The sequence below is a fragment of the Lepisosteus oculatus genome, chromosome 10 (genome assembly GCF_040954835.1).
Source record: "Lepisosteus oculatus isolate fLepOcu1 chromosome 10, fLepOcu1.hap2, whole genome shotgun sequence".
NCBI classification, from domain to species: domain Eukaryota; kingdom Metazoa; phylum Chordata; class Actinopteri; order Semionotiformes; family Lepisosteidae; genus Lepisosteus; species Lepisosteus oculatus.
The window spans coordinates 37,677,578-37,694,451 of NC_090705.1; the positions used below are offsets into that span (position 1 = coordinate 37,677,578).

Genomic DNA, 16,874 nt, shown 5'->3' on the forward strand with positions numbered 1-16,874 from the left:
GTGACAAACCATTTAAATTTTTAAACATATAATTTCAGAATTTGCTAAAAATCTGTATTCATAATTTAATCATACTAGCCAAATTCATGGCACCCCCTTGCCTTAATAGAGCTGTTATCACACAAATCATGTTTTCTCAAATATTTTCCATTTTTAATCAAGAATGAGAATTGCATTAAACACTCAGCATGTGTCTCTAGTGTATTTTTTCCAACTAATTCTAGCCCACTTTATTGAGAAAATCATCCTATGTTTGGCTGGCTTTTTTCAAACTTAGACAAACGTAGACCGTTTGAAAAGCTTATGTCTCTTGGCAAACTAAAAACCTATGCGTAATGCATCTAATCACACATCCGATTTTTTATGTGTGGAAAAATTCTGCAAAACAATCAGTATATGCATCCCCTATTGCATGTTGCACATCATGTCTAAAATGATCGTATAACTGTGATACATCAACCTGAACAAGTTCAATATGATCCACTTTGAAGCCCATTAACAATAAGACCGATCATTATCAACTAGTCTGCTACACACAGATGTTTTCTGTTCCATGTTTGTGTGTTCAACATAACTCTTGAGAAGCTTAAGTAGCTCAACACAAGGAACAGTATAATAAAATAAAGGATACAAAGACACTTGAATGCTATTGCCAGGGAGCTAGGCAGAAATAAGCTGTTATTGTATATTATTGTATACAGCATTTACTACCACTCCTGAATTGTGTATTTTCAAGTTTATTTGTGTATGTGCAGTGACCCCTCCCCCTCTACAAACCACAAACCCACAAATTTCAAATGATTGGCAAACTAGCCAGAGCAATTAATTCAAACTTAAAATCATATTCTACAACAATTATGACATGAACATACAATATTGAGCCCATGACAACCTTCCTTTATCAGAGTGCAGGATAAGTACTGTCAGAATAAAGTGTAGTTGAAGGGTTTAGGAAACAACATTTGTCATGGTTCAGAAGAACTGGATATCCACAAAGGTTATACAGGATCTTACTTCACATACAGAAAGGACTCTTGACATTTTATATAGCAAGTTTGTTTTCTTATGACAGATGTATAATTTGAATGTATTTTAATCTGAACAGTATTCTTTCTTATGAACATTTATACTACCATATTTGTGTTTATTCATTTTAACTGCTACAATATTTAAGTATTTCCGATGCAGTTTTAACATATCCAATGTATAATCAACGTGACATACAAAATTTTTCATATGTGGGCTGACAAATGATGGATTGGATTTACAGTGCAAAGGCCCTAAATAACAGAGGAAAAACTTAATAGAACTGTACTTAAGTTTGGTCTGCTTTTGCCCACTTAACCCCACAACAATGTTAATAAATATAGCATTTGATTACCCAGGGGTCTATTATACACTTGGATAATTTACATATTGTATGTGAACAGTTCCGCCATAATGTGTAGTAAGTGTTTATTTAACTGCCAAACCCTCATACAAAGTAATCCCACTGTCATGTATTTACGGAGTTACATCACAGTGCCAGTTTCCTATAGCAATGGAATACAATTTCATAGAATTATTTCAATAATTGTAACAACATCGCTTTGGTCATCCAAGATATGATGCTTGAAGAAACTTTAAAACTCTACATCATTTCCTGAGGCTAAAGGCTTCTGGAAATGGCACATCAAGCCAAACTTGGAAAACAAATTGTTACTATGTTCCACTCAAACAAACACCAAGCACGCAAAAATCTTAATGTCTTTTTCAGAACAACAAAGCTAACAAGATACCCAGAGCACCTGGGGTGTAACGCTGATTTAAACTATGAGTTACAAGTGGGACCTATGAAACATAAGAAAAAAGATGACAGATCTTCAGGAGTTTTACAATCTGGTCTGGTGTACCAACACTCACACCTTACACACTGAAATTGAAATGTGTTCATAAAAATGGCCAGCAGAACACTAAAATCAACTCAACTTCCTTGACTGCCAGTCTTGTGCAACACATAACCACATAGTCCCAGGACTGATCTTCCTTACCATTCTGATATAACAATGGCACCACTACTTCACCTGAAACCATCTTAGATTATAGGATCCACAATATATTGTTGCTCAATGAATGAGCCCAGCCTGGCCGAATCAGTGGAACAGTGACAGGTGGGATATTTTAATTTTCTTATATAATAGGAAAAGACTGCAGATTCTTAAATTTTATGCAACATGGTTAAGTTTCAGAGATACGCATGGGGGAGCTTGAAATCACAATGTGTTATGTGCCACAGGTGTGTTAAAAATGAATCATTCTGAAGGTGCACTTTGAAACTATCAAGGATATTTAAAATTAACTCCATAACAGTGCTAGGCTAATATTTTGTAGTTATTAATGCCATAAGTCACATTACGCCAAATGAAAAGTATGCATTTCGGAATAGTGTATATAAATTCTCACATCTTGACTTGCCAATTTTATAATATCTTCTATGACCTAAAATGGGAAGATCTCAATGCGCCTTACTATTACCATTTCACTGGATATAGTGGTGTTTAATATCACTTTGGGGAAACCAAAAGATATTAGAATACTGATCCCAAATCAGAAATGGTATAATCTGCTTTTTATAGTTTGCGGGCATTACTAATGCTCCAGTACCAATCAAATCAAATTGCTGTTTTACTTCCCTTTTCTGAACATTCGCAGTCCATTATTGTGTTAATTCAAGAACTTGCTTAATAAGAATATAATGTGCCTTTTGAAATGGAGAGTACAATCCATTTTCTTAATTAAAAAAGTGGGGCTAAGAAAGGGACTAATCGTATATTGGCCGAGACCTGCATACCGAATAGGATGAATTGCTGCATTTTACCTCTAACAGCTCTGAAGGTAAAGTGAAATAAACTTTAGGACACACTTAAGAAAAATTGCCTGGAGTCCAGCTGTTCACAGGAAAATAATACTGGACTCTGTTTTGCTCACAGACGTTTGCTAATCACTTTTAAGATTAACTTTATGGAAATTTCCGAAATTTCCTGAAGAGAAAGTGTATTTCAAGCAAAACTATTAAAAAGATGACAAGCTAATCAAAGCCTTTTTTGTCTTTTATATGTTCGTTTGTATTTGATGAGTAACTTGAAGAAGGTTTATTAGAAAGTTGCACATGCATTTTGTGTCCCTCTAATTCAATTTTTTTTTTAATTTTGCTTGTTTTAATTGTTATATAAAAAAGATGAATATATTTAATGGAACAAAAATTAAATTAATAATGGCCACATCTAAATGTCTTGGGTTTATGCAAGACTGCACCATATAAACAAAATCCTTAAAGTCAAAATTCAAATCAGAAAAAGCATTTGAAAAAGTTTTTAAACAGCAGTTTTATTTCCTCTGCAATGAAAGACAAATTAACTATTTCACTGGCTCTCATTCAGAGGCCCAGCAATGCCTGGAGGTCCTAGGAGACTGTCCAGGCACCATGGGACCTCAGAAAATAAACAAACATTCGTACACAATGGATTATTCTTTCCGCTCTGCATTCAATGTTTTATTCTAAAACAATAACACTGCTAAGCTTAGAATAATTTATCCTACATATCAAGGTTTCAGGTCTGAAAGTTCTTTGAAGTGAACAGAGCAACCATAAGCGAAATCAGTTGCCGATAAGTGAAATTGTTTGTTGTTTGGTTTGTTGCCATTTGCTACACTGTTAAAATCAGCGGGCAAAACATTGTAAATCATTGTTGAAAATCCATATGGTTTACAGTAGAGAGGGGTGCTGATACAGGAGGTGTTCTAAAAAACGAAGACTTTGTTTAACACGTATAGACAATGACTGTAACACAAAATTTAAATTGAAAAATCAGAGGAATCCTATTTAAAACACACAAAGCATGAACCTCTCGCATAATTTTCCACAATCTATTTGACCTTCTGATAAAAATTAAGTGCCAGCATAAAAACGCATGTTTTAGTTTATGTATCCTGCAGTACCTAATAAAACATAAAAAGGGTCAATTTCTCTTCAGTAGGTGGCAAAAATGTTTATTAAAACTAGACAATCACTCTCCCTCATAATTCAACTGATACATTTGCATTACATTTCATTTCTTGGCATGATTCTCTGACTTTCAAACTGATGGTTACTGCAACTAAATTACCCCTACTTGTGATCATCCAGGCAGAGAATTGAGTTCTATGAATCTTGTACCAACAGGGTGGTTCACCTCACTACTCTCATTTCCCTTTATAAATGACTGCAATAAAAACCTATAGTGCTGTTTTTCAACAGGAAACAAAGTTAAGCAACATATATAGGAAAAATAACGTTAAAACTAAGGATGGATGCTTTTCCTTTGGTTGTAGCTCTGTTATCCGTCACACACTCGGCTGATCAAAAATTTTCCTTTTACTCTCTTCGTGCCCTGCTGTCTGGGCATTTGTATCCATAAATGACTCTGTTCAGCACATTTAAGAAAATCAGAGTAAAGACTTTTTGTAACATAAGATGAGAAAATCTTGCTGGGCTCCAAAACAGATTAGTTTTCTTAAATACATATATATATTTTAACAGTGTATGCTGAGAGACATGCTTTGGTCTACAGTACATACCATGTGTGTGTGGTCATGTCTAAAAAGGAGCTCATTTCTTTCCCTTGCAGAACACTTCTAATGTCACTACAAGAGACTAAGAAAATGGTGCTGAATGCCACACGTTTTATTGTCAGACTGGCATTTAAACTTTTAGAAGATTAAAAAATACATCTATATTCTGTCTTAGTAGTTGAGCAAGCTCTATGAGAAACACTAAGACAAAACATCTACAATTAATTATCATTAGCTAAATGCCAAGAGAATGAAATCAAGCAGTACAGCTATTCCCAAAGGTGAGAACACAGCACTTATGAAGTTTCAATTTATCAGTTTCAATAATTTTTCCTTGGACAAATACCAGCTTCCAAATAAAAACTATTTTTAACACGATTACCTTCTCTTAAACCAAAAGTGTTACACAAAGACAGCACTCTTCATAGAAAAATATTTTGCAACATACTGAGACACCATTGAGCTATAGCTAAAATGAGCAAAATGTATACTTCTTTAATTTTTAAGTACGAAAGGTGCTTAGAAAGACATTGTTAATTATGGTACTCTTAGTCAATGATGCTTTCTTGTAATATTGACAGTGAAAGATGCCATGTTGTATATAAATTGTACAAAAACAACAGAAAATAAGAGAAAAGTTAAAACCATGTGGTTTAAATAAGCAGACTATATTTAAAAAAAAATAATGATGTATCAATCTGGCCACTCAATGTACTTAAGGAAAGATATGTTAATTGGACTAAAACAACAATAAAGTTCATTCTGCATCTCAAAAATCCAATAATGGGGAGGAAAATTCAAATGCACAACAATGAGTCACAGTATGTGGATTGCTACAGTGGTATAAGTAATATGCCACAGGTTTTATTAAGAAAAATGTTTGTAAGTGGGTTTCTATACTAAGGAATTTCTTACTTAAAGGAATCCTTTACTTGCAGCTGTTAGCAATTTCAATTACAGCAGAAAAAAACACAGTAAATGACAAAAGAGCAGGTGGGAAAGGCACATGAAAACAAAATGAAATCTTATTACTGCTGTGAAAGAATAAAATCACTCCAAGCCCAAAACAATCGCATGCTTAAAACACAAATGGTTATCCACAAATATGGCCGGTCGAATGTATCCCATTTAAAGTATGTAAAAAACATGCTCACACTTATTAAGAAACGAAAAGTTGCATTAAGATGCAGTTAGCAATGAACTGACACTAATAAAAGACCTTTTATATCAACATCTGATAAAGACATTAAAAAATAATGCAACTTAATACAAAGAAAAGCAAGAGATGGTATAATGATTTACTCTTTTTGTTATTTTTGAGACCTGATCCCTATGAAAAAAAACCTTGATGATAGCTATTTATTCACATGTTAGCTGAAACAACCTTTCAAATTATTTGGGAAATAACTCTCATGGCATTCAACCCGCATCACATTGACATAATATAAAGTATTCAGACCCTTTTTATGGTGTCTCATTTGCAAATGTAAAAAAAGCAATGTAAACAATGTTTTAAACTCTATCTTTTAAGTCAAAGCACAAATGGGCACACTGAAGTTTTTTAAGGGTAAGATAAGATACAGGAAATGTATATAAAAACTAAGGAAAGAAAAAAAACTTTAATATGTTGATTGTATAAGTATTCTGACCAGTGAACTCCGGTTTTGGTGGAAGTACCTTTGACGACAATTACAATTAAGTCTTTCTGGGTAGGTCTGTACCAACTTTGCATATTGGCTCGGTGGCCAGTTTACCCAAACTCTTTCAAGCTGCCTGGAGATCAATTATGGACAGCAGTATTCAAATCTCTCCACAGATTTCAGTAGGATTCTATATAGGACTTTGATTGGGTCACTCAAGGACAATCACTTTCTTATTGTTATGGCATTGCAGTGTACCTATGGCTTTGTGCTTTGGATTATTGTACTGCTGCATTTTTAGGTCTTTGGCAGACTGAAATTGATTTTCCTCTAGTATTTTCCTGTATATTGCACTGTTTTTCTACAATCTATACATGCTTTCCTGTCCCTGTTGAAATGAACCATTCCCATAGTATGACGCTGCCAACACCATGTTTGACTGTAGAGATTACTGTATGTTAACTGGGACGATGGGCTATGCTGGATCTGAGCCAAATGTAGCGCTCGGCATTTAGACCAATAATTTCTAATATGATCTCATCTGACCATAACACATTTTGCCACATTTATACCAATCTACTCTAGTGTTCTGCTGCAAACTACATGTGGAACCTGAGATGTCATACAGGTCAGCTTTGTGTTCATCTTTGTGTTAATTTTTTTGATGATTGCATCATGCTCGCCTGGACATGACTTCAATGGCTTTATCCCTTATCTACTTCGAATGCAGCTTAGTCTTCATGCTTGAGTTCTCTACCTACCTGGGAACCTTACAGAAAAAGGTGCTTTTAGTCATGAGGTTTTAGGTTCATGAGAACCACCATTATTGCACGTAGACAGAAGCCACTTGCGCTCATTTAATTTTAAATTTCACACAGCAAATAATTTGAAGACCTTTCTATCTTTCTTTCATATTATCTATTTAGTCTTCCTTTTTGTTTATAATTTGAATGCATGGAATATATTATGTATGTAGTTAATACTGTTATTTCAAAGTGATTGCAAGATTTACATCAACAAATTATGAACTCGGTATGAGGGTCTGAATACTTCTGCAAGGCTGTGTATATATTAAATATAATAAAAGTGATTAGTGAAAAGTGGCAAATATTTTCCAAACATTTAAGTTAATTTACATATGTCCATTAGTCATCTTGTATAAAACCATGTTATACCATTTGCTCCCCCAAATAAATTAAGAAATGACTATTGAAAGTTTTTTTTTTAAATGTCTCCATATTCACTTCCCCATAAGGGCTGTGTCTAAATGATCAGTTCTCAGAGACCACAGTTGTTAATCAACACATGTTGGGAACTGGAGAAAGAAAGAACAACTGCTTTCCGCAACACTTCCTGTGATAAGGCAGATCGGTCGTTGTACCCAGATCACAACTTCAAAAGGCTTAAAAGATTCAAGTGAATGCAAATGTGAATCAGGTCGCTTCACACAGTATTCCTCATAGCCCTGAGCTGCACTTTTTTTAAAGAGACAGAGCTTAATTTTAAGATTTTTATTCAGTTAGCCATCACTATTCAATTCAATTCTTTCTAAGGCTGTGATCTACCACTTAATTAAGATTCTTTTTAAGATTTATCAATTATACTTTTTCTCAAACAATAGCTTTTACATGACGGTATTTTTGACATCTTTAAAAAAAACTAGATGAAAGAACATTTAAAGTTGTCAACATTTACACAGGTCTAAAATTATTTTCTTTAATGAAAATTAAAACCTATGAGCTCTGACACATCTCATATGTAAAACATGTATTTTCCACCAATAAAGGCAACATGCAGGACTTGGCTGAATACAGTCCTCTAAAAATATAAAGCATTTAGCAACAGGAAAGAAGACAGCAAACATTGTTGAAATACCAAACTGATTTCACCAGCTTTGAAGGGTGTTGTAAAATTCAAATCAATTCGTTTTTCTTTATGAAATTCCTTCAGTAAGCTGAAGACATGGAACTTGGTGTTAAAATTTTCCACTAAATAATTGTATTTCAATTGCTCCATGCTTTACAATGAAGGAATTTAAGACTGTTTTATTTAATAGCCTGCAGCAGGACTATAGATTTCATTTCCTCTATCCCACTTGATAATTGAAACGATTATTATGAGATTTTTATGAATGTCATTTCTTACCTCCTCAATGTCCTACCCTCAAGGATGGCAATAGAACCTAACTGCAATAAACAGGATATAGTTCAAAATATCGTTTAAGGAACCAAGAAACACCATGGACAGGAATACTGCAATATTAAGTAATACCAAAAAAATCCCACACCACAACTGTGATGGTTATAAAGTGAATCATAGTCAGTGTAACAACAATTTATAATAAATTTAAACAAGACAAATCACATTGCCTGCTTCAGAATCACATACTGCGTCATAAAAAATTAATGAGACAAAACACTGCAATCAGAATCTACTGGACAACTTTAAAAATTAAGTTTTAGATTCAAAGGATCGCATAATTGCACTTCAATCAGTGCATCCATTTTAAGGTAGCAGAATCTCAATATCTCCTAAAGGAAACCCAATATTTTCCCCAGTACATAGGACCTATTAGGGTAGTACCTATGAAATGAATCCACTGATTACTTTAATGTTTAATTCCTTTAATAGATTATATGAAAAGCACTAGACCAACAATAACTATTTCTGATCACTCAATATCTCTCAATCTCTTGGTAACATTATATTACATTTCTAAAGTATCCAAGCCTAATAGCAAACTGAAATTTTCCCTTTTATGATTCTTTTTAATATAAGGGCTGTATCCCTGAAACCCATGCAAGATCTTTGTAAACATGATGTACAGTATATCTTTCAATGTCATCAACACCACTGCAAACAGCAATAAAATATTTGACTTATACTTTTAAAACAATAATAAAACTGTAAAAACCTAGTTAAAATCAACAATAAAGGACCAGAATGCATTCTATTTCTGAAACAAATTCACTTTGCACTGAAAACCACAGACACATACAGGTACAGTAGGTGAAAAAACAACTCCAGAGTACTGTTTTAAGCAGAACAAGTGGGTTCTTTCATCAGTATTGAAAGTGTAATCTAACTATAAATGTGCTGTAAGTAGAAAAATAATACATAACTTTATAAACCCATGGCCCTCAATGTTTAGCAGCTATCTGGTAGAGTAGTTTACTTGCAAGGTTCAGAAAAATTGAACTGCTATTTTCTGCTATTTTAAAGATTATTTTAATCACCACAAGTATAACACAGTATAGTTCTCTATTTCTTTACATGACACACAGTATGATTCCTAGGTATACTTTGAAACATATCATAAAGTTTACAACAAACCATTTAAATACAGTATGTTTGACTTTCACTCTTTAATTTTAAAGAGTTTAAGATACAAAAGAAAATGCCATGGTCTAGGCCTTTTTTCAAGAAGGGCACAGGAGTTTTGTTGTCTATTGAAAATCTTAGAAAACTGAAATACATCATGACAGAATGGAGAAAGAGTAGGCCTCAATGAAATATTTAACACACTATCTATAAAATAGAATTATCAGTGATTCTACCAATTTCATTACTACTGAGTCAAATTCTATCACTGGATGGATTTTTTTTTCATGTTACATGGTATCTAAATACAAAAACAGACTAATTCTTAACACACATGGCTCTGAAGTACATTGGTTAACACCCTCAAGTTTTTTCTTCAGATTGTTTCTACTTGCATCAAACGCTATTGCAAAAAATACATAATATCGAAGTGGTGACAGCACGAATGCTGAACATTAAACAATCGACGTAATAAATAAAAGTAGATTTTCGGGAATCTACTGGAAATTGGTATTGGGGACAAAATATACTGGAAATTAAATTGTAGAAATAAAGTTGAGCTCCAAAAATCAAAATACATTATAGAGACCACCACTGACCTGGCCTTCAAAGACAACAGAAGAAAACTCAGAGATGTTTGGTCTCCTTCCAGCTATGTTGGGGATCTATCATGCAGTACAAATGATAAAAAGGGAGTATTATTTAAATATTACATTAGCCATGTGAAATTGTTTAAGGCTGTCTCCTGGAAATAAATTGTGTCTTGTTCTCATGTTCTCTCAATTCTGATTATAAGTTCCAGTTTCATTAGTCCACCTACTCGTTGGTGTGATTGCACACATCACTGAAGCATGACTCATCAGTAAAATTCACAGCCAAAAAAAAAGTGAAATGTGATTGCAAACCTGTGAGCTGCAATCTGCATCCACCATGGACATAACCTAAGTCACGTGGTTCTGAGCAGCAAAAAGGAAAATCTGTTTGGTAAAGCTTGTAAAACATAACAAAGTTCAGCTTTTAACACCTACAACATTCAATGATTTTGGCAGGACTGGCTTCTGTTTCATACAAAATAGCATTAAACTTGATTGTGTATGTATTGCTTAATTAGTAACCACATTAATTTCCAGTATGTATTTTATTCATATTTTTGTCATCCTTGTCTTTTAATCAATTGAACTTTTGATTCTCACGATTCCCAGATTAGTTTTTCATGCATGCTTCTAATGGGGATTTCCTTTTCAATTTCAGGACATCTAACTAATGGAAAAATAACTCCTTAAGAGAAGATACTGTTCAAATAAGAAGATGAAGCAAAGTAACGCACAAAACAACTATATTGTTCCTCAATTTACAATATATATTTACAGTAATAATAAAACAGAGACACTCGTGAAAGTTGACTTAATTGTCCTTTTCCTGATAGCTAATTATTCCAAAGACTGGGCCTAGCAACAAAGTTAACAGACCCAAGAAGGTTTTAGTGTATAACAAAAAACAGTAGTTCTTGAATTCAAAGCCTTTAAATTGTAATACGGTGCAGAGAGGTTTTGAGGTTTAGGTTTTGCTTTGTGATAATTTAAGTGTATTCATTTCAGTGCACAACTAAAAATGGGGGATCTGATTTTCTTTTGTTTCACATCATCCTTTCTAGTTTACTTCATTATAACTTTTACAATCCAATTGTCACCTTAAATCTTCCCTGTGGGCTGCAGCTGGCAAAGTTTTCATCGAGTGCTAAAAGCGTTGGCTGTGTTCAGCACAGAACAACTCACACAAGTCCACAATGTATAAATAAGAACAATATCAGATAAGTTTAGCAGCAAGCCTATAAACATTTACATTTCCTTTCAAGTACTGTTTATAGATATTTTATCTCCTATCTAGAAGTTAAGAACATGTTGAAAAGACAAATAAGAAGAATTTCAAACCATGGTCTATCAGTGGAGGAGAACTGAAATAGCTCTGTGTCTGTTTACCATAATAGGTGTTGAGGTGCTGCGGCAGAGATCAGCAATTCAGCTTCGTCTCAAACCGTAGGAATTTCGGAAGAATTATGTGAAGGTACAAAAAGAAAGATAACAGACTCCAGCTCTCCTGGAACTCATTAAAAGAAAACACAGCCACAGTTAAAGGAACCCAGCAAAGTCTCAGAGCGCGGTAAACTTAAAGAGATACTGTTTCCACTGTGTGCGAAATAAAATGGGATTGTTTATGAAAATAAGTATTTAAAATTTCATAGAGGAAAAAATTTTAATTCATCCTATAATAATCTCTTCAGTACTCTTTTGAGAAGAAAGGTGGAACACAGAAATGTATATCATCAATACAGGCAATTACTGTAAAGGTATTTTTTTAAAAGGCTATTTTTAGAACCATTCATTTCATGTCACTTTCTCTCAGACCATTTGATTTAGCATCTCACATACGAAACTTTCTGCAACATATTTTTTCATTTGTACCATAATGCAAGCCAGTTTGGAAATTGCTTCCTCAGAAATAAATGGCATCTAGCAATGCCAGATGCATCTACCGATATAAATCACGATTTCCGGATTGTACATTTCTGATATTGTAATGATTTCTGAAGTGGACTAAATATTTTAAGGAGATAATATTTTTTTCTGACTGCAAACTGTAAAACAAATCATTTAGGCCACTGAGGACAATGAAAAAGATAATATTTGTAACTTAGCCTTCTACATAAATACATGAAAGGTGTTTTTAAAATTCTAATGTTTTTAAGACTTATGTTAAGTCATATTTCTGCAGCTTCTCTGTAAAACTATTTTTTCTGCAGTTTCAAGCTTATACATAATGTTTTAATAGTATATTATTATGAGTAACTCCTTTGTTTTTGATATTGAGAAAATCCCTTTGCTTTCTCCTAATCAAATTTAAATTAATGCTATAGGGTTAAACATTGTAAAATATTAAACCATGAGGAAATATATGAATATGCAAAGCTATCAGGTGGCAGCACATTTACTGTACTTTCATTTACCCTTCCTATTTTTCACTTCCATAGACAATGATCACTGAGGATACCGTATATTCATTTGGTTTGTTTTTGTCAAGGTTAGGCACAATATCTTTGTGAAGTGTATATATGTTTGTGAAGTATATGAAGCAGTATTTCCATTATCTTCATAAAAAAAACATACATCCACTGGGTAGTCATTTACAGGTATGGAACACACCTTATGAAAGGTATTTGAAAACACTGTGTTTGTATAGCATTTTTAAATGATTTTAAAATGCTTTTAGTCTTTTAGTTCTGTGTTTATTTTGGACAGTAACTTCTGCCTTTCCCCCTGAAGTTGTAATGTGGTACAATAGTTTAATTCTTATCACCCTTCCAATTCACTTTTTCTCACTTTAAAATGTGCGTCTACTAAACCTACGCTCACTCTAGGAGAATCAGACCTTTGACCACCGTGACAAGAACTCTGAATTTGCTTTTGTTTTTCTTTTCCACAATCAAGAATAATATGTGCACAAGTGATCACCATCACTTGAATTAATTAAAGAGGAGTTGGCAGTCTCACATCATCTATCTGTTCCGCATCTTATTACAAATTTCAACGCACCATAATGCGTAACCATTTGTTAACTTCTGTACTAAATAAAGCTGATAATTGATATATGAAGAGAACTGTCTTTGCACAGCCAGGTTCTATTGCACTTTTATAAAAGTCAGCTGCATTACAATAATAATAAAATAATTAACTTTATTTTATATAGTGCCTTTAATAGTGGCCTCTCAAAGAATTTTTTTTCTAAAATGACAACAACAACAATAAATAAAAAGAATACACAAGATAAAACATAATTACAATAAACAGAGGAGACCGTGGATGGTGGTACGAAGTATAGTATGTGCAGAAGGGTAAAGAATGGAACCAGTTAAGTAAAGGCTCTTCTAAAGAAGAAGGTTTTGAGTCTGGATTTGAAGGAGTTTAGAGAAGATGACTCTCTGATATCCTGAGGCAGAGGGTTCCAGAGCTTGGGGGCATAACTGGAGAATTCCCAGTCACCCATACAATGTAGATGGGCTTGGGGGGACAGTTAGGACAGTTAGACTGAAAGTTTGAGGTGGGAAATAGGGTGATAATACTTCAGACAGGTACTGAGGTTCCAAACCATGCAGAACCTTATAGGTGACCATAAAGATTTTCAAGGTCCACATGGAATTTGACAGGAAGCCAGTGCAAAGACTCCAGGATAGGAGTAATGTGATCACTTGCACTAGACCTGGTCAAGGTTCTGGCTGCATTGACATTATGAGTTCCACAGTAGCATCTAGCGAAGTAATATGTGCATTTTAGGCTCATACTTATACTCATACTTATGGCCTTTGTCAAATAATAGGAGCAGAATTCCAAAAATGTTATTTTTTACAAGAGAACTCCGGAATTCTTGAAATTGTACTGTACATGTTTTTATTTCTACAGTTGTTGTTTTTTAAAAAAAAACAACTTTGGCATTCAGGTTATATAAATTAGACATGTATATTCTAAGACTGTTAAAGATTAATAAAAGGTAAATAAAAAATAATAACAATTAAACAATAAACTACAATGGATGAGAAGGAAAAGGCAATATCCTCAACAGAAAGTTGAGCATCTTCCTATAATTTCAAATTATGTTTGTTCAAGAGTATCAATTCAGGGGATATCCTCATTCACAGTCTGCTGAAAATAATACACAGTTTGTGGAAGTCCTATTGGGAAGAATTTACCTTATTATCGTTACAAAAAGACATGACCAATAAATACCAGGATTGAACAAGTTAGAGGCTTCTCTTAATTTAACCAACAGAGTCTTAATGCGATATTAAACACACAGCCAGCAAGTTGTCAGCATACTACACATGATAAGTTAGCCCACCTCATTCAGAATGATGTTCAAATGTCACCATTCCAATAGTAATCCAATTAAACACTATACATCTATAATGGAAAACACCTATGTTTGATAAGATAAAGAAAATTCCTGCTAGATTTCTACATCTCACAATGTTAACACTGTAACCACATAACCTTTTGCCTGACAAATCCTTTAATAATGCCTCATGTGATTGGCATAGTTCAGCAGCAATCATTAAGTTTTCAGAAACTGTACACCTGGGTTTGTTGAGCTACTTCAATTTACTGGTGTGACATTACTAGAGCTTTGAATTTGAGCAAGTTCATATAAAAAAAATGTAAATATAGTTAAGTTATCAGGCTACAAAAATTTATTAAAATTATTTTTGTTTTAAATTTATTAAAATTATTTTTGTTTCATCAATTCGCACAATAATCACTCACAGTTTATCAATTATCAGAATACAGTCATCTTAGGAAAAAAGTACTTACTCTAAAACATGTACAGTATGCATATTTGCTCAGAAGACAAGCTCCTCAAACTGATATGCAATCACACACATGAAGACAGTGCAACTTGATTTGCATGTACATTAATTAAAACATACTTGTAAGAAGAATGCGCTTACAGAGACAAGGATCATTTATTTGAGTAACTATTTTAAATTAAAGTCATATGCAAATCTATGTCAAACGAGGCTCAACCATACATACACAGCAAAATATGCCGACATTAATATTAATATTGGGAAAAGGGGATAACACACGTAAATCAAATAGATTAATTCGCTGGTATACAGATAATAAAAGAAACTATTCATCCGTTTCTTAATTGTGTTATGGGCTACTTCTTTTGTTTGTATTTTCAGAACTTTTAAATGGTTACGACTGCGAGACTGTGAAATGGAACCTTGCTGTGCAAAGAGAATTCTCTGTTCGTATCAATTATCAGCCTTACTCAAAACAGAAGTTACCAATTGAGCATTCAGCCAGCTCATTGTGAATCAAGTGTACCACAGAAAGCAAACTTGAGAAGGTAGACGTGCCTTTACATGTTTTAGGGGAGTGGATTAAGGGTTAATTCATTTGACTTTGGCAATTTATCATCACTGTACTCAGGGAAGGTAGAAAAGAATTAAACATCTCATGTTAAGTGATTTGATTGTAACTATTAGTGAGTTTGTATAGTCAGGAAAATTAACCATATGTTTATAATTATACAATCTGCTGAAAAGACAGAAACCTTTGCAAAAGATTTGTTAGTGTATGCAACTTAAATTGGGAAAGGACTTTTTATTTAGTACCCATAGGTACAGATGAGGAATAGGTACCCATTTTTTTTCATATAATGAATCCAACAACACCCTAATAAATCCCTCTAACCTACTGTAAATGTACTGTACTTTTTAGATTTTAATATAAGATTTCAGTAAGCTCCAATTATTATAACTCTTTTCTTTGTACAAATGTATAGCCACGTGTTTATGGACTCATAACTTTACAATACAACAACAATGTTATGCTCACGCATATTACAGAATTTTAAAGGAACAGTAAATGTTTTACAAAGACTATATACTAGCTGTGGAAAGCCTTGAACCTCAATGCACAGATTTATTAATTGTGACTCAGATAAAAGTAAACAAAACTGTCTTTTAGTAGTAGCCTCTTGCATATCTTATGCCTAAAAAGTTGAACGTTACTCAGATTCTGATACTGCACATTAACAGTACTGGAAGTTTCTTTCCAATCAGATAAAGTACTGAAATGAAACTGAAACATACTCTGCATTCTTCATTGAATGTATTGTATGACTATTTTCTAATTTTCCTACAGTACAAGCATTTGGTCCTACAGAAGTGTAGAATAACTTTGTTATACATGTCTCCAGCTATTACAAAATTTTACATTTCCTGAACTTTTTTCTCTTTTAGCTCATAGAAACATATTTTATATTATTAGTTTAAATTATTGTTAGGTTCATACAAGAGCAAATAATTATCTTTCAAATAACCTATTTAAGAAAGAATTGCTGTGACACAAGACAGTTTAGTTTCAAATTTACATGTAGGCATGACAAATAAAATTTCTACAATAAAATTCCAAACCACAGCAAATAGAAAGCTCATAATTATAAATACTGTATCAGGCAACAACGAAATAACATCTCCAGATTTAGAAGATACAAATGTGAGAATACAGTGCAAATTATTTTAGAAATTGCAATAAAATACTCAAATGAAATTTTAATAACTGTTTTTCCAATAAGCAAATACATACCTCAGTGCCCCAGCTGAATCGCTGCATTATTTGCAATGATTGTACTGTTTTTTAAAAACAATCAGTAACGCATCACAAATTATTCAGATTTTCTGTGTCTTTTTACAATGTCTGTCTGGTTTGCAAAGCAAGAATGAAAAATATCCTTTTAATTCCATTTCTTCAAGAGCCAACA

General features: G+C 33.2%; 1 protein-coding gene across 4 annotated transcripts in view; it reads right to left on the minus strand.

The window, feature by feature from the left end:
* The window catches only part of trps1 (trichorhinophalangeal syndrome I), a 135,328-nt gene that overhangs the window by 112,161 nt on the left and 6,293 nt on the right, over positions 1–16,874 (minus strand). Inside the window, exon 1 of one of the 4 annotated variants that reach the window (XM_015357080.2) lies at positions 10,151–10,212. The exons of the other annotated variants lie outside the window; for them this stretch is intronic. The gene's annotated coding sequence lies outside the window, so the exon portion shown is untranslated. Of the gene's footprint in view, positions 1–10,150; positions 10,213–16,874 lie in introns of those variants that run through there. 4 annotated transcript variants of the gene reach the window in all.